Here is a 19,726-nt window from a genome sequence, read left to right as displayed (position 1 = left end):
ATAAAACACCTACTTGAAAATTATACAAAAGCAAATGGAAAATATTTGTTCTATAGGCCAGCTGTAATAGAATAGATCCTTTTATAGCACAAGTTCACACAATTTTACAATTTCTGACAGAACTTTTCAATGGTGGAGAAGCTGCAGCTACTATTAGAGTTCAGCTAGCTGTGATTTCTAACTTCCATATATGAGAAAATGATTGTCCTATTATGTCACACAGGCTTTGTAAAGTGTTTTTGAAGGACACTATTATATTAAGACCCCCATATAAACATGCAACTCCACCATAGGATTTCAATTTCATCTTGTCTAGTATTATTTTTATCCCTTTTGAACCTTAAGCTACATGTGAGTTAAAATATCTTTCATGGAAAACACTCTTTTTAGTGGCTATTACTTCAGCCAGAAGAGTATCTGAGTTGCAGGCTTTGTTAACTATGTCTCCATACCTAGTCTTCCATAAGGACAGAATGTCATTATGCACTAATCCATCCTTTCTGCCCAAGGTAGTGTCGGAAAATACCATTAACCACCTTAAGGCCTCCCAGTTTTCTTTCCCAACTTTCAAAATAAAGGAGAGTATTCTTTATGTCTGCCAGATGTTCATAGACAAAGATCAGAGTTCTCCCAAATATGGTTAAAGCTCATTCCTCTAGATATGTGGCCATGGCTGCAGCTTTTCAGACTAGATTACCACTGGATAATATCTGTGCTGCAGCTACTTGGGCTAAACCTCATACCTTTATTGCACATTACAAAGTGGATTTAGCCTCTAGGAGTAAAGCAATTGTTTGGTTCTATGGTTCTGAGGAATATTCTTCCATGACCCACCCAAGAGTCTAGTTGCTTGGGACGTGGTCCTACCAGTGAGAATAAAGGCGAGATTGACAACATCACATAAAGAAGTTATGTCCTTACCATAGCATTCCACATGTGTTGTCCATCTCGTCCTTTATTCTCACAACCCTCCCTCCAAGCACCCTGCCTATACTCCTGATACTGATTCATATACATATATATATATATATATATATATATATATATATATATATATATATATATATATATATATATATACATGTTTAGGGATATATAGATAGTCACGTATACTGGAATAATGATAGTATGTAATAAGTTTCTTCCACTGGCTGCTGGGATCAAACAAGATCTGAGGTAATTATGGGGTTGCATTATGGGTAACGAATAAGACCCATAAGCTTTTCTGAAGACCTTGAACTTGGGAAATGGCTGAGATGGATCCAATCCATCAGATCTGACCCACCCATGAGAATAAAGTACGAGATGGACAACACACATGGAATGTTATGGTAAGTACATAACTTTCTTTTATTGACTAATTGTATATATAGCTATACAGGTGTGTTACATATATATTAATTTATTTATTTTATATTTGTTCACCGGGAGAGTCCGACTGGGCAAGTTGCCCATTTTCAGAGGCGGCCCAGGGAGAAAAACACACATAAAAAATTGACAGTACATCAACATGCACAATACTGATATACTTAGGAGTATACATGCTAAAATATGCATGGAGAATTATCTTTAGAGAAAATCATCATACAGTACAGTACTGGGAATACATGAACATACAGATGCAATTATACTTAAAAATACGTGCAAAAATATACATAAGAAAAAAATGTCCAAAAATATGCATAAAGAGTTATCCACAGAGAATGGAATAGGTAGAATATAGAAGGGAAATAGAGTATATAGTAGAATGGAGAAGATAGTAGAAGAAAAATAGAGTAATTAGTAGATAAGAAGAATATGTGCAAGCATATTCATAAGACATTATCCATGAAGAAAAGAGTAGATAGTAGATAGAAGAAAAATAGTGTAGATAGTAGATTGAAGCAGAATATACCCTTAAACCCTTAACCTCTTAAGGTATCATTGTAGGATCAAGTGAAACACTTGAGAAATAGACCATGCAGTGTCTGTATGTATGAATATGGAATAAGTGAAGAAGCCTTGTGTGGTACCTGGAGTAGAATAAGATATTGATCTGGTGGAGTTTATCCTGAATCTGAGCAGGTACACTTCATGAGCTGGTTAAGTAGGACCAGAGAAGGATTTTAAAGTTATGTTTATTATCTAGGATCCGGATTTCTAGGGGAAGGTTGTTCCATACTTTTACAATGGCACTAGAGTACATGGAGTCACCTGCACTATTCCTGCTTTTGGATATTTCAACTAGTCCTTTGTTGGTGGATCTTAGAAGATGCTTTTTGGTGTAGTAAGTAGTAGGCTTTTTAGTGATTTTTTTTGGGAGTGTGTTATAGGATCTGATATGCAATTGTAAACTGATTATAGATCAGGAGGTTTGGAAGTTCAAGGTAGGATAGTTGCTTCAGGACTAGACAATGGTGGATCCTGAAAGCTGAGTCGGTAGCAAACTTTGCAATTTTGTTGTAACAGCTGGTTAATTTACTGTGATTGGGATGAAGACCATGATGTGTTTTGGCCAGGAGATTATTAGTTAGGAGAAAGTTTAGGGTTTGGGAATGTATGCATTTCTCAAGAATTTTTGATGGGGGTAATAGTATGGTGATTGGTCAGTAGTTAGATAGCTTGGTTGAGTTACCACCTTTATCAAGTAGTATTATGTGTGAATTTTCCAGAGGGTTGGGATGCATTTTTCAGCTATTGATCTATTTATTAATAAGGAGAAAGGGTAAAAGATGGCCTTGGCTGCAATTTTGAGGTATTCCTCTGGGAGTTAATTGGTTAGTAGGGGTGTGGGTTTAAGTTTTGTCAAGTAGTTCTAAATTGTTTTAGTAGGTACTGGTTGAAGGGTGAAGCAGTTTTGATCTGTTGTTGAGGTGATGGGATTAGGGTATGTTGTGAGTGGGTTTATATTAAATCAGCGAATGCTTAAAAAAAGCAAATGCTGATTTAACGATCCCTTGCAAGTGAAAGCTTATAATCCCGAACACTTAGAACAGTGATTTTTTTCCCAGGGGAAAAAAAAAAATCGCTGTTCCAAAAAAAAAAAAACAACTTTAAAACATTACATAAAGTAAGGGGCGCACAGCCCCCCCCCCCACACCCCCCTACTTAAATATACCAACTTTGAGATCACACTACAGTGACAAAAATGACAAAATAATGAAGGAGGCCAAGTGATTTCTTTCCCAGGGAAATAATTCTCTTATATGCCGTTTCGTATTTTGCCATTTCAAGTTCGATCAAGACACATTTGAAAGAATGCGTCTTCGATCATATAATAGGGAAGCGTTGTGGGTGAAGAGGTATTTGTGAGGTTTGGAATGGACGTGGTGAAATATTGATTAAACTGAGTGGCAGTATTGTCTGTGGTGGTGTCAATATTTGGGGGTGGAGTACTGGTTTTCCTGGTTGTAGGATTTTGTTGATAGCTGCCCCAAATTTTTGAGGGTTAGATTTGTGCTTTGTTTGGATGTCTGAGTAGTGATTTTTCTTATCTAGTCTTATTTAACTTTTGGTTTTGTTTCTTAGTTTGAGGTATGTCTATTTACTATAGTTTTGTTGTGAAGCCATGCTTTATTTCTATGTTTTAGGAGAGTTCTAGTAGTTATAGATTTAACTTGTTGTCTAAGTATGAAGGTAGGGAAATGGTCGTTAAGGGTGTGAACGAGGGAACCAGAGTGGTGAGATAGGTATGGACAGTTTATGATGACCCAGTCCAGTACTGACAGTTTCTTGGTTGATTTATCTGTTCTGGTGAAAGTATGGGTTAACTGGGAGAAGCCATGGAGGTTTCTATGGTTAGTGGGGAGGGGGGGGGGGGTTTCAAGTAGGCCAATCTATGTTAAAGTCACCTAGTATAATTGTTTAACAATAAAATAACCCAAATAACAAGAATTACCACTGAAGAAAACACAATTCTGAGCAGGAGGTAAATTAAGGAAAAAGTCATAAAAATATTAAACTGATTGCTCAGAACAGGCGTCAAGCAGGCATAAACGGAATCAGATATAAGTCTTTTCAGACCAAATAATGCAACACAAAACTAATTGTTCGAATAATAAATGACTCGTCTCTTCAGACCATCTATAAATCCAGAATCTCAAAAAACGAAAAATAGCGTTTCTTCTGTGAAAATAAAGATTTATTAACGAACAGTAAGCGCTTTCGCTAAAATAGCTTTATCAAACCATTAAAACACAGAAATAAGAAACACCTTATATATAGTCAAGGCATCATTAAAAAATGACATCATAATGAATTAGCATACAAAATTGCAATAAAGCAATTTGAATAAGGATAAAAATACATTAATTATACATAACAATTAATATTAATAACATTGTAATCTATTAAATAAAAAATGCCAATAAAACAAATAAATAAAAATAAAATTACATTAATTCATATATAAGGGTTAATATGTATAACATTAATAATCAAATATGTATATGAAAATATATAAACTAAAGACGCTATATTCATTTACAATATTTCTAAGTACTGGTTTTAGAGGTACGTTGTCATTAAGTCCTGGAGGAATATGGGCTTGCAATCTAATAATCCAATTAACTTCATTCCTTTCAGTATAATTCATAATATTGCCTCCTCTTAGAGTAGGAGTATTAACATAAATGACTAAAAAATTAAAAGTATGTGTAACATCTGTATCTAAGACATGTTTGGAAAGTGCATTAGTAGTAGAATGAACACGAATTTGATATAGGTGTTCTCTCATCCTGTCCCTAAGCCTTCTATCGGTTTTACCCACATAGAAGGCGGGACAGGATGTACAAAAAGCTAAATAAACAACGTGTTCAGTATTACAGGTAGCACTGACATTAAACATAAAAAATCTGAATGTACGTGGATGTATAAACATATCTGAGGGGCGTATATACGAACAGAAATTATAGTTATTACAAGGAACTGTACCCAAATAATCTCTATTTTCATGGTGGTTACTCACATTACTATAACACAAAAGCCTATGTAGATTATTTTTATTTTTAAATAAAAATTGTGGATGTTCCCCTACTATTTTCTTAATATTGGGGTCCACTATAAGGACATTCCAATGTTTACTTAATATGTTCCTGATTTTCTGGAAATCGTCTGTATAATATAGAGATATTTTCTGCAACAACGTATTGCTTTGTATATTATATGTGTCAACATTCTAAATTTCCATCCCTTGTTCAGAAAAATAAGGACAAGCTTTATTCATTCTTAAATTCTCAATACGTTGATAATAGGAGAAGCTGAAGGCCAGCAGGCAATAAAATTTAAATGTAGTGGATTTTGTGGGGCTATCAGAGGCAGCAGGATGGGGAAGCCTGTCATTGCCTTACTATAGATGGAATATAAGGGTTTATAAACTTTATTTGTTATTTATTTATTAAACTGTCTGAGTAGAAAACTGCTGCTGTGCCTGTTCTAATCTGAAGAGCGTGGCAGATGTGCTTTATATAAATATCAGCAAACCATTTTCATGCTGGCCTGTACAGGAGATAAAGTATGATAATAGCTGATGAGTCTCGGGACTTGCAGGCTGGTTAGAATGAAAGGAAAAAGTGGAGCATACAGAAAGTGCTATTGAAAGCTGTGGTGACATTCCTAGAATTTACTGTTCATGAATTTTATAACAGATATTTTCCTTATGTTGATCAGCAAAACTTGTTATGCATGGTTGGCAAAGAAGCTCTTGCTCTCTTATAAGCATTTTATCTCATGTATTAGTGTACTTTAACTAATTTCAAGTATGGCACACTTTAGGAGTAAACCAAGAATTCCCTAACACCAGCTTGATGTGGTTTTATCAACAAATTGGCCACGCTGAACCTGCCTGTTAAAATGGCTTTTGGTGGCATGAGAAAAGAAAAGAAGTTACAATCTGTTTATCAATCAAATTTTATGTGCCAATATCTAAGTACAGTTGAAGCATATAAGAAATTAAAACAATGAGAGACATTAGAAAGGTATCAAATACGACTAACAGACATCAGTTACTGAAATGCTGTATTATCATAAGCTGTGTGAAAGTATATTTTGAAGCACACCTGAAAGCATTCAACAGCTGGGCTTTCCCACAGCTACCATCTCTCATGTCAGGTCCTTGATTAAAAAAAAATGAGTGAATACACGAGCTATATATATATATATATATATATATATATATATATATATATATATATGTGTGTGTGTGTGTGTGTGTGTGTGTGTGTGTATATATATATATATATATATATATATATATATATATATATATATATATATATCTATATATATATATATATATATATATATATATATATATATATATATATGGATTCACTACAATATATCGAATGGCCAAAATACCGACCCCCAATATACTGAGATCACAAGACCGAAGTTACATAATCCTGGAAATGCACAATACCGAACTGCAGAATCCCGAAAAAGTTGTAACTAAAGCTTACAAGAAGGTAGATAGTTTAATTCACATGCTGAAGCATACGGAAATGTCTCAGCTGCTACAAAAGGTGCTCGTACATTTTAAGGAGATGTACGACGGGAATGCAAAAAACATGTCAGAGGAGTGTTACAGTGTGCCTGGAGTTATTGGGCAATTATACGAAAAACTGAAGTCTCAACAAGGGAAAGATGTACTGGTTATTGAGGGCTACATATCGTATACCATCTGGAGAAAAAAAACAAGTATGAATCACTAGATAAGCAATACAGAATTGGAACATTGAAGTGTTGAGTTTTGTTGAAGTACTTGCACAATGTGTTGAACTTCTTTATATGCACACTGGACGAGGTGTTTGTAGTTTGGTTACATTTACGTGTTTCTGGCACTGTTGTGTTGTTTACATTCATCACACTGGCATTTTTCGGTATTTTGGGTTGTCGAGATTCTGCAGTTCTGTATTGTGCATTTCCGGGTATTTTATATATATATATATATATATATATATATATATATATATATATATATATATATATATATATATATCCTGGGGATCACTAGCAGATGATGAACAGATGTGCAAGAGTGCCAGTTGGTTGGTGGGGCATAAGCAGATATTTCATATAAGCATGACACTTGTCATACAGGTTTTTCGAAGCCAGCAGTAGAGCTTTATAGCTAACTTTTTAGTTAGCAAGAAACCATTGCAGAGTCTGCAGGATAGAAATTATATGGCAGTCAAGGGAAACACCAGCAAATAACCTGGTGCCTGAGGTCAGTAGTAGCTGTAACTTAATGGACTTATGACCAGAACACCAGTGGTACTGAGCATTACATTAGTCTCGATGAAAAGCAATTTGTGCATAAAACATGGTAGGTACCGCTTCTGCTGGTGCAAGATTCTTAATTTGGGTGATCTTCCTTTAATAAAATACATCACTACAACTTATATTTGTTTCTTAAATGACAATCTGTTATTGATACTGAAGATTCACACTTTTGAAAAAAAAATGAAATTTTCTCTACAAACCGCAGAGGACAGGATCTGTAAATAAATTATAAGCATACCACTCGACTACTTCTCTGACAAATTCTGTATGAAACTAAGAATAATGAGGGGGGGGGTCTCCCAATTGGGGCAGATTTTAATTTTTTTTTATAAACTTATTTTAAGGAATAACAGGTTTTGCATTAGTATGCATTTTCTGAAGGATATGCAATCTGAGTCTCAGATGACTACCATTATTTAATGACTTCAGTTCTCTGTGGTTTGCCAGAAAACTGAAAGTTTAAAAAGCAGCAGACCAAAAATATGAGGAAAATGCTAAACATTATCTGTAAATTTTGGCAGTTGAAAGTGAGGCTTATAAGTAATGTGGTTGTCCAATATCATAGTCTTGTCAGAGTTGAGAAAAATTTGATTCCCCGTCATCCACTTAAGGCCAGCATCCAGACTGTATTCTAGGGTGACTGCAGAGGGGCATTTATTCCTGAGGGAAGATGAGGTAAAACTCTGTAGCATCAACATAACAATGATGCTGAACTCCTTTAAATTTAACATTACCTGACAATGGAGGCACACATATACATAGCTGAGTTATGCGCCACCCTAGTATAGGTAGAATATGTACATGTGTAGAGGTAATGGAATACTTGCATAGCCTGAGAGTTGGATTATCTAACCCCAAAGTGTTATGTACTCGCTCAGAGAATAATTGAGAGGACATCTAGGATATGATGCTCAGCTTGTCAGGTCCACACAGTGATGCCACAGTACATAGTATTTAGTGTCACTTCAATGGATAAAGGGTGTTTTAAATTTAAGAATAAAATCTGTAACTAATGCTGCCTCTTCGATCATTATCAGCAGGATGGTGAAGCAACCTTGCATTAACCTTTAACAGACCATTTTAGAATCCCTTGTCCTGAATTTTTTAGAGGTCATGTCTTGAGGGCATAAGCTAGTTTTTATCAGTGATCTGACCATAATCATTTGAGCTACAGATAGATCAATGCATGACACATGTAGTCAGATGTGTATGCAAATTATGTCATGCTGGTAAAGCAAAGAGGTCATTTGTAGATGCTATCATGTCATGCTGTTAAAGCAAAGAGGCCATTTGTAGATGGTATTGAGACTCATATTACTGCTACCTTTGGTAATAATGGTATGAATATTCTGACCAAGCATATTTGTAAAAAATGGGGAGGATCTTTTCTACCTTTTAAGTGCTGCTAGTGAATGTTATGTAAGCTGATGGGAGTGTTAATGATGATTTATTACTGTATATGGAAAGGAGATGTCAAACAGGCATTTGATATTTCATGGTGTCTGCATATGCTAAATACTGAGACAGTACCATCCTGCCTTCTTTTGTAACTTATCAGTTGACACACACACACACACACACACACACACACACACACACACACACACACACACACACACACACACACAAACAAAAATGTCCCACATTTTTCATATTATGGTGAAATTCCTGCTATGGGTGTTATACATAAGCAATCTGTCTGACAAGGAATATTGGCTTCAGTACATTTGGTATTTTTTTATAATGCCTCCTCAGTTCAACTGCATTGTTATAAACTTTATTCTAAGTGCAGATACAAGGCTCATAATGTATTATTGATGATCACTCATAAGAGCATTTTGGTGTTTTGCATTTTGTCGTTATTAGGTTGCCTTCAACCCTGAGGATCTGAGAATAATCTGTCCATGCATTCTACCCAGAAATGACCTCTCAGGTCATCTGCTGATGGGTTTACAGTTTGCAAATCTGATAAAGGACTGCTTAGATGCACTCTAAGCTTATATTTTCTGACTGCATATGTGCAAACCTTAGAACTCAAATATTCCAAAGATAAACTCATCCAATTGTTACTTTGCACATATCTCACACACACACACACACACACACACACACACACACACACACACACACACACACACGCACGCGCATGCATAGAGAAAATATGAATGGGCCACTGAACATAAAAAAATGAAGGATACTTTTTTTTTTGAATAATGCCCACTCAATACTATTGTGCTGTTATAAGCCTTATTTTTAATGTTGTGCCTAAATAGTAGTTTTAAAATCCATTGTTGATTGCTCATAAAAAGATGTTGGTACTCATCAGAAGATGCTGTTGTCTAGCGGAGCTGGCTGTTGTATTTCTAGGAAAATATTATATCTGCAGTTCTATTGCTAATAACATTGCATCTCTTAATTCACATATGTGAAAAAACAATTTTACATTAACCTTAATGCCATAAATACAGTCATGATTCATATCACCACTAGAATGTCCAGAGCTAATGGATAAATTACTGACCATGTTGAACCCCACATGGTTTACCTAATAAAAATGACCCAAAAACGTTCTGATTGAAAGGAATGGTGTCTCAGTCTGACAGCACTGGAAAAATGAATCAAAGCTCTGTGCTTCATTCAAACTTAATTTTACTGTCAAAAGAGGTTTTATGTAACCTTTACTTCACTGTGTTTCTACTGACATTTTGTATTATCTTTCACTATTTTTACATGTTTTTTTCCTCATATTCATAGGACCAGAAAATTAAATTATCTTTGCATCTCACCATGAAAAGGGTAGTCAAAATATTCTGACTGACAAGAGTCTGACATTTCTACTATTTTTTTTTGCCAAATGTCAGGTTTTCACCACTTCCCAGGATATAGTTCATACTGATGAAAGTGAAGCTCCCTTCTAAAAAGAATCACACAATAGTTTTCTTCTCAAGGGAAAACATAAAGAGAGAGTCTGTGGAGGTGTGAAAGATTATACAGTTCAAGATTTTTAACAACGAGTATTGGGCTGAAGTGTTTCTCACTATTTTCACAATGTAGTTACTTTGTCTCTGCGTTTGAAAGAACAAGGAACTTAAGTCCACGTGAAAAATGTTGTTTAAGGGTTTACCACTTTTGGAAGAAACACATTTAATTTTACTTGGTAGTAAAGGTACTTACTTACCAAAAAGCAAGCACAAAATAGTAACCATTCAACATATCAAATCATCTGTCAGGGGCTTAGAACATAAGAGCAGGGAAAAAATATCATCTGCAGTTTGAGGAGAGTGACTATATCTGCATTCAATAATGTTTGTTCTAGTTCCATCTCTCTAAACACAGAGTTTCTAATTTTATTACATTAATGAGCAGGGTCATTACAAGATATTTACATTATCCACGTGTATATTTACCACCCAGACACTACGCATTACTTGACAGTATTTCATTTTGGTAAGCTTGCATGGTGCCAGAGATATTGGTAGATTTAGTATGTGAAAATGAAGCACAATTCAATGACATCATGTGCTGTTGAATGTAGGCTGCAAAAAAAAAAAAAAATCTGTAGATGTAGAGGAAAGCCCTTGCATGCTTAGGACATTGTCCTCTGTAATGTATATAATATAATCCAGATCGAGACTACGCAAACTCAGAGTAAGTTACGTATTACAACAACATGGAATGTCATTTAAGTGAGCTTCATCCACACAAATCATTATTGTCCCTGACCTAATCTATCCTAGCACAGGCAGACCTCCACATAGTTTTCTACAGATTTTGCAGAACTCCCACTAATTGGTCTCAAGATAGCCCACTCAATGTAGTTCAGTTAAGCCTTCATATGTGAACCCAAGGTGCTTTCAGCACTGGCTACTGCTATTATATGACTTTTTTTCTGCCTATCTTCCAAGATATGGCTAAGATTGTGCACTCCTTTATCTTCATTTCAAAAGAAAGATACTAGAAAATATGAACATGTAAAGAAGACAGAAGACAGCTGGGAAGTTAACCATCTAGTCAGGGACTCCACCTATCCCATAATAGTATGCTTATGTCATGGAGATAAACCTTACCACTGGCTATGTGATGTCTGACTAGCTGGTTCTAGTATTCATAATGCTGGCTTACTCTTGACCTTCTGAAAGAAATCTCAATTGCTATTTAGACCGTCTGAGAGAAATCTCAATTGTCATTTAGACAGCTTTTCCTTCTGCAGCAAAACTGCCATCCATATGGGCAACACTCCCAGCAAAAGTATTTCTTATGTATGTCTCTTCTGTAACCCAGCCTTCAAGCAATTTTTGCTGCAAAACCTGCCCTATGAAGTTTCTTTTATTAGTCCTGTTTTCATTGAATATGTATAAAATTGGATGTCAGCACTGAGTATACACCCCTATTACCACAGCACTGAATTGTAGCTGTCCAGAAATGTTCAATTACTAACAACTCATCCTTCATACAAGGGCTGACCCTATCTCCATGATAATTCTTTTTTTCCTCCTGTAAGTACATTAGTTGCACATGCCATCAGAGTCCTTCCTGGGCATGTGAGTGCAGTTTGTTATACTGTCTGCTGCATCACTTTGCTTGTTTACTTTGTATCTTATGAACTGGTAGCATCATGTTTCCATATCTGGCGTAGTTGCCAAGAAGCATGCTACCAGGACCAGCCTTCCACTTTGCTTCACTACAAGGAATTCCCTAAAAGTGGCATTGTGTCTCAAAAGCTGACTTGCCATGGTGTGTATTTGATTCCTTTTCTGAAATAATCACAAAGTCATCTCGATAACATATATTCTGTGGCTTGTCTCTGTGGCTTCAGAGGCCTGCTGCAAGCAAGTGCTGAACCCCTCAAGCTCTACCCCAGCATATGTGCAACACATAGATATTTATCAGAATTTCACTTTCACCAAACCATTTAAGTATTACATTTACCCTTGCTAGAAATGGAGGAACATAAAAACTCTGCTCCATGACTCTTAAGTTGGGGCTCACTGCAACTCACATTTTTGCCATGTCCAGCAAAACCTATGTGTTTTTCTGCTTTTCTTCATCAACACAGATGCTATCTAAGCTTCTATTTTGGGGACAATGTTTGTTTCTTAATGTTTGATGGCTTGGTAGATGAGTCAATTGCCCCTTTTCAGTTACAACTTCAGCTCATTGAGCAGTAAATTAAATCAATGCTATTTGCATAGTATACAGTTGAAGTTCCAGTATTAACATCAATTTACAGTTATCATAGTTACAATTCACTATGTAATTTAGTTTGACAATCATCCTTGAACACTAGATACGTATAGTAATAGGCAGAATCTCAACACTACTGTGATAAATAATAAAGTGCTCAAGATAAGCTAAATGCACAGAGAAGTAGTAGATTTGCATACGGTCATGGCATGTGTAGGCTGACAAAGTTAATAACCATTTTCTAAAGCAATCACAAGTGGATTCAGAGCAGCTGTGATCTTTCATCACTTTACTTAAATCTTTTATGGCATCCTGGTTTTAGGTTCATAGGTTCATAGGTTCATACTAGGCTATCTGCCCTAGGGCATTTATAAGCCTAGCCAGAGTGTGTTTGGCTTTTGCCACCCATTTTAAATTAATTTTGCTATGCCCTTTTTCGAGGTTAGTATACTGTGCCTCTGTCTAACAGTGACACAGATGTGATACCCGGGGTAAACCTATGATCTCCCATCCACTCATCAAGATTCCTTTTGAAGAGAGTCAATGAGGGACTCTGCTAACCTGGACTGGGATTTTATTCCAGAGTGAAGGGAGCCTCTGGGTTATGAATCTGTCCCTCCAGCATGTCCTATTTATTTCAGTGCTGAGGTTCAAGTCTCTCGAGCGTGTAGCTTGATGGGATTTGGATTTTCTGAGGTGCAACATGTCCATTAATTCCGGGTTGGACATGGCTTTATACATCAGGCACAGATCGCCTCTAAGCAGGCGGTATGCCACTGAGTAGAGCTGGAGTTTCTTTAACCGGACAGCATATGGCATCTGTTTGAGCCCTTTGATCCTCTTGGTGAGGTACTTTTGGGGTCTTTCCAGTTGCTGCAGGTGTCTGGTAAGGTACATCCCAAAAGGGGCATTGTACTCAATTATGGGCCTGATGAGGGATGAGAAAAGAGGCACGATGACCTCCCCTGATCTAGATGTGAATCCCTTCATGATTAGGTGGGCTATATAAAATGTTTTTCTAACCACTTTGGCCACGTGGTTGTCAAATGAGAGATTGCTATCAACTTGGGTCCCCAGGTCCCTAATTACTTCTTCTGTACTTAATGGATTACCACCTATGTGGTAATTTGTGGGCACTTTGTTTTTGCCAAAGGGGATGACTATACACTTTTTGGCATTTAGCTTGAGGCCATGGCTCTGGCACCAGTTGTCTGTTTCTATGAGACCCTTTTGGAGGATGCTTGTGTCGGCTGGAGAGTTGATTATGGCACCCAGTTTGCAGTCATCTGTGAACATGGTCAGCCACAGTCCTTCCGTGATGGCCTGTACCTTCGAGAAATATATACCGAACAAGAGAGGTCCCAGGACTGAGCCTTGTGGGATGCCACTTGTAACTGGTTTGGAGTCTGACATGGCTCCAGCAATTCTAACCATGTGGGTTCTGTCCTTGAGCCAGTTTGCAACCTGTCTAGTGACATAAGGGTTTATATTTAAGCTGGTGAGCTTATCTATAATGCCTGAGTGGGGTAATGTATCGAAGGCTTTTGCAAGGTCCAGGTAGGCTGTGTGCACCACCTTTCCCTCGTCAATGGCTTTGGTGACTGTTTCAAAGAAATCGACCAGGTTTAAGAGGCAGGATCTGCCCTTAACAAAGCCGAACTGGGTAGGATCCAGTGTCTGTAGGTCCCCAATATCTTTATTTATGAGGTCCATGATAATCCTTTCCATAGCTTTGCAGACCAACATAGTCAGGCTTATGGTGTGATAGTTTCCAGGATCCGTTGAGGCACCACCTTTGTGGAGAGGGACCACTGCTGCTGTTCGCCACTCTTTGGGTACATATCCTGTAGTAAGGCCGAGATTGAACAGTAGTTTTATGTTTGGGTTTAGCTTTTCTTGGAGTTCATGTAGGACACAACCTGGGACACCGTCTGGTCCCATTGATGCTGTGTTTTTTGCTTTGGAGAGGGCGGCTCTTACCTGAGCATCTGAGATGTCAGGGGGGCAGCAGTCTGCTGGGATAGATATTTGCCCTTTTGGTGGGGAGGGGGGGAGAAGTCTGCGCTGAACCTGTCAGCTAGGATGTTGGCAATGTCTGTGGGTGTGGTGTATTTTTTGTCATTTTGGACTAATTCTGAGCATATCTGGGAATTCCCACCCAGGTTCCTAACATAACTAAAGAAAGCCTTGTGATTATCCTTAGTGTCCTGTGCAATTTTTCTCTCGAAGCTGGCCTTAGACGATTTTATGAGTGCCCGTAGTTTTTTGCTAATACTGATCAGAGATGCCTTCCCTTTTTGGGATTTTGCTCTATCATATAGTAGTTTGCTCCTTCTATTGTATAGTTTGTTTATGGCTGGGGTCCACCAGACAGGACGTCTGCCTTTGGAGGATTGGGTCTTGGTTTTATTTGGGATTGCATGATCCATGCATTCCTGAAGGTGTTCATAGAATGCATTTATAAAGGATTCTGCGGTCTGGGCCATAGTTTCCACAGGCCCAGGGGCTTGGAAGGATTCCACCTCGGTTTTGGGGAGTGTGAAATTTGCTTTAGAGAAGTTTTTTACTGTGGTTTTCTGGGCAGGGGGTGGGGTCGGGATGTGAATATCCAGTGAGATTAGTTTATGGTCTGAGCTTAGCTTACCAGTGAGGGTTACACTTCTGGTCTGGAGCATAGAGTCCCCATGTTGGTGATGATCAGGTCCAGTATGTTTTCCCCTCGTGTGGGAGTGGTAACAAGTTGTTCCATAGCATTTGAGTTTATAAATTCTAGGAACCTTTGGGCTAGGGTGCTGGAGCTAGAGTAATGCTCCCAGTCTGTTTGGGTAGTTGAAGTCATCCAATATAATGGTGTTTGGAGAGACCTTCATATTTTCCAGTGTTCTCAGGAAGGCCGAGTGGGGTCCCTGTGTTTGGGAGGGTGGTCTGTAGCAGGCTATAAACTGGAAGGCAGTTTTACCCACTGTTAGTTGCACATGGATAGTCTCTGATCCTTCGTTCTGTGCCACCAACCTGGAGGTGTGGGTATCTTTGACGAATATTGATACTCCCCCCTCCTTTTGTGGTTCAGTCCAAGTTTTGGGGCCGAAAAGCATGGTATGAGGTATAACCTGGTAGTGCTGGGGTGCTCTCAGGAGCCTTGAACCAGATTTCTGTTACTGCACAGATATCGATGTTTTCCATGCTAAGGAGAGTTTTGAGTGCATGCATCTTGAGGTTTAGACATTTGGCCTTGAGTAGCATTACTCTTAGTTTCTTATCCCTTGTGATACCTATGGAGGTGGGTTTGTCTTTTGAGCCTTGCCTAAAAAAGGCACTATGGGGGTAGCAAGAGCCTTTGCCAATATCCGAAGCCCAGGGTGACAGGTGCAAGCCGTCCCTAGCGAAGCATCGTGGCTTGTCGAGCATGTCATCCCAGGCTGACAGGCATTGGATCCCCTTTGAATGACACCAATACTTAAGCCAGTTGTTGAAATTGATCATCTTGTCTTCATATTGTGGCATCATTCTTGGTGAGGCTAAGATGCTACTCAAGGTCAGGGTCATACCGGCCTGGGCTACATGCTCAGAGAGCTCCTCTATGTCTCTTTTCATGTAGTCCAGGGAGGTACATCTCAGGTCATTCACACCAGCATGGACAATGACTGAGTCATATTTGTACTTGCCCTGGAGTGACCTGAGTGCTTGTGTTATGTGGCGGATCCTGGCACCCGACAGGCAGCTCACCGTGACCTTCTCCTTGTTTAGCCTGGTGAGTAGGACGTCAGTGTGCCTGACGATAGACTCACCTATTACAAATGTATCAGGTGTGTTGTTTAGCCTTAAGGGCTTTGACTGTTCGGCACACTGGCTTTGTGAGCTATGTGTTGCACGTGTTTTGTTTTGGGGTAGCAGTTGCTTGGGTGTCTGCTTTGGAGGTCTCTGCTGCTTTGGCAGATTTTTATTTAGAGCCTCCGAGTATGTTTTTGTGTGTTTATGTGTTTGGTTTGCTGTCGCGGTAGGTCTATGTGAGACTGGAATTGTAGTGAGTGTGGTTTCCTTCTCCTCCTGACTGGTTACGCCAGTACTGAGTTGAGAGAGCTTAGCCTCCAGTTTGGCTATATGGTTGCATCTCTCACATGTGTTGGAATTTGTTGGGAGGAGGAGAGGGTTGTCTGTGTACATGAGGCAGTTGTAACATTGCCTCAAGATTCCCAGATTCACCAGCTGGACCGGAGAGGAGATTGACAACTGACCTTTGGACATGCTAGAATAGTATTGGGAATTCCTTTATAATTGAAAAAAAGGGCCAATGGGGAACAGGGTACTCAAGGGGAGTTTATGAGGGTGTAGTGCTTTTAATTATTTAGTGCTGACTTAGTGAGCAAGTGCCAGGTAACTTAAATGCAATGTGTTACAGGTAACTTAAATGCTAAAACAACAAACAGTAACTTTCTTCAAGTGAAACAAGGAAATAAGTACAGTAAGCAATGCAGATATCACTAGGGATCCACAGAAGCGCTGAAAAGCCATGGTTTAGGTGGAATTAGCGTTTCAGGTAAATAACAAGCAAACAAACAACAAGCATACAAACAAAGCTAGATTCAGCAGGCCTGGATCTAGTCTATGCTACAGCAAACAAGGTGTACCAATTTCAGTAAGAAGCAGTTCAAATATGCAGGCACTACAAGCCTTTAACCAGAAATTCCCAGCTCAGAAGGGCAGAGTCCAGCCTCTCCTCCCACAAGAGTGCAGACCATGAACCCTCTTAATGTAAAATAACTGGCCTGAAGCCCAAGTGCTTAAGCCAGAACTAATACACTTTTAGAATAACAGACACTGAGCCCTCAATCAGCAGTTCCCAACTTAGAAGGATGTAAGCTACCTGTCCTGCCACCACAGTGCAGGCCGCAAACCTTCCTAATGTAAAACAACTGGTCTGAAGCCCAAGTGCTTAATCCAAAAGACTTAGAATGATAGCTACACTTTAATCAAGTTACTACCAAGCAGTAATAAATACAATTGAATACTTTAAAGAATGCCTGGATTAGTGCTCAAGTTATACAAACAAAGCTAGATTCAGCAGGCCTGGCCTGAACCCTCAAGCTCTAATTCCCAGCATATGTGCAACACATAGATATTTACTCAGGGCAATTTCACTTTCACCAAAACCATTTTAAGTATTACATTTACCCTTGCTAGAAATGGAGGAACATGTAAAAAACTCTGCTCCATGACTCTTAAGTTGGAGGCTCCATACTGCAACTCCACATATTTTGCACCATGTCCCAGCAAAACCTATGTGTTTTCTGCTTTTCTTCATCAACTACAGATGCTATCTAAGCTTCCTATTTTGGGGACAATGTTTGTTTCTTAATGTTTGATGGCTTGGTAGATGAGAGTCAATTGCCCCTTTTCAGTTACAACTTCCAGCCTACATTGAGCAGTAAATTAAATCAATGCTATTTGCATAGTATACAGTTGAAGTTCCAGTATTAACATCAATTTACAGTTATCATAGTTACAATTCTACTATGTAATTTAGTTTGACAATCATCCTTGAACACTAGATAATGAGCATAGTAATAGGGCAGAATCTCAACACTACTGTGATAAATAATAAAAGTGCTCAAGATAAGCTAAATGCACAGAGAAGTAGTAGATGCATTGCATACGGTCATGGCATGTGTAGGCTGACAAAGTTAATAACCATTTTCTAAAGCAATCACAAGTGGATCTCAAGAGCAGCTGTGATCTTCATCACTTTACTTAAATCTTTATATGGCATCCTGGTTTTAGGTTCATAGGTTCATAGGTTCATACTAGGCTATCTCTGCCCTAGGCATTTATAAGCCTAGCCAGAGTGTGTTTGGCTTTTTGCCACCGCATTTTAAATTAATTTTGCTATGCCCTTTTCGAAAGTTAGTATACTGTGCCTCTGTCTAACAGTGACACAGAAGTGATACCGAAGGGGTAAACCTATGATCTCCCATCCACTCATCAAGATTCCTTTTGAAGAGAGTCAATGAGGGACTCTGCTAACCTGGACTGGGATTTTATTCCAGAGTGAAGGGAGCCTCTGGGTTATGAATCCTGTCCTCCAGCATGTCCTATTTATTTCAGTGCTGAGGTTCAAGTCTCGAGCGCATGTAGCCTCGATGGGATTTGGATTTTCTGAGGTGCAACATGTCCATTAATTCCGGGTTGGACATGGCTTTATACATCAGGCACAGATCGCCTCTAAGCAGGCGGTATGCCACTGAGAGTAGAGCTGGAGTTTCTTTAACCGACAGCATATGGCATCTGTTTGAGCCCTTTGATCCTCTTGGATGAGGTACTTTTGGGGTCTTCCAGTTGCTGCAGGTGTCTGGTAAGGTACATCCCAAAAGGGGCATTGTACTCCAATTATGCTGGGCCTGATGAGGGATGCAGAGAAAAGAGGCAATTCGATGACCTCCCTGATCTAGATGTGAATCCCTTTCATGATTAGGTGGGCTATATAAAATGTTTTTCTAACCACTTTGGCCACGTGGTTGTCAAAATGAGAGATTGCTATCAACTTGGGTCCCCAGGTCCCTAATTACTTCTTCAGTACTTAATGGATGTACCACCTATGTGGTAATTTGTGGGCACTTTGTTTTGCCAGAGGGGATGACTATACACTTTTTTTGGCATTTAGCTTGGAGGCCATGGCTCTGGCACCAGTTGTCTGTTTCTATGAGACCCTTTTGGAGGATGCTTGTGTGTCGGCTGGAGAGTTGATTATGGCACTGTCGCAGTTTGCAGTCATCTGTGATACATGGTACAGCCACAGTCCTTCCTGATGGCCTGTACCTTCGAAATATATACCTAACAAGAGAGGTCCCAGGACTGGAGCCTTGTGGGATGCCACTTGTAACTGGTTTGGAGTCTGACATGGCTCCAGCAATTCTAACCATGTGGGTTCTGTCCTTGAGCCAGTTTGCAACCTGTCTAGTGACATAGGGGTTTATATTTAAGCTGGTGAGCTTATCTATAATGCCTGAGTGGGGGAATTGTTAATGCATGTCGAAGGCTTTTGCAAGGTCCAGGTAGGCTGTGTGCACCACCTTCCCTCGGCCAATGGCTTTGGTGACTGTTTCAAAGAAATCGACCAGGTTTAAGAGGCAGGATCTGCCCTTAACAAAGCTCGAACTGTGGGATCCAGTGTCTGTAGGTCCCCAATATCTTTATTTATGAGGTCCATGATGATCCTTTCCATAGCTTTGCAGACCAACATAGTCAGGCTTATGGGGTGATAGTTTCCAGGATCCGTTGAGGCACC

The sequence above is a fragment of the Protopterus annectens genome, chromosome 7.part0 (genome assembly GCF_019279795.1).
Source record: "Protopterus annectens isolate FY-2018-M chromosome 7.part0, PAN1.0, whole genome shotgun sequence".
NCBI lineage: Eukaryota > Metazoa > Chordata > Ceratodontiformes > Protopteridae > Protopterus > Protopterus annectens.
The sequence above is the reverse complement of the archived record's forward strand: the minus strand, read 5'-3'. Positions refer to the sequence as shown.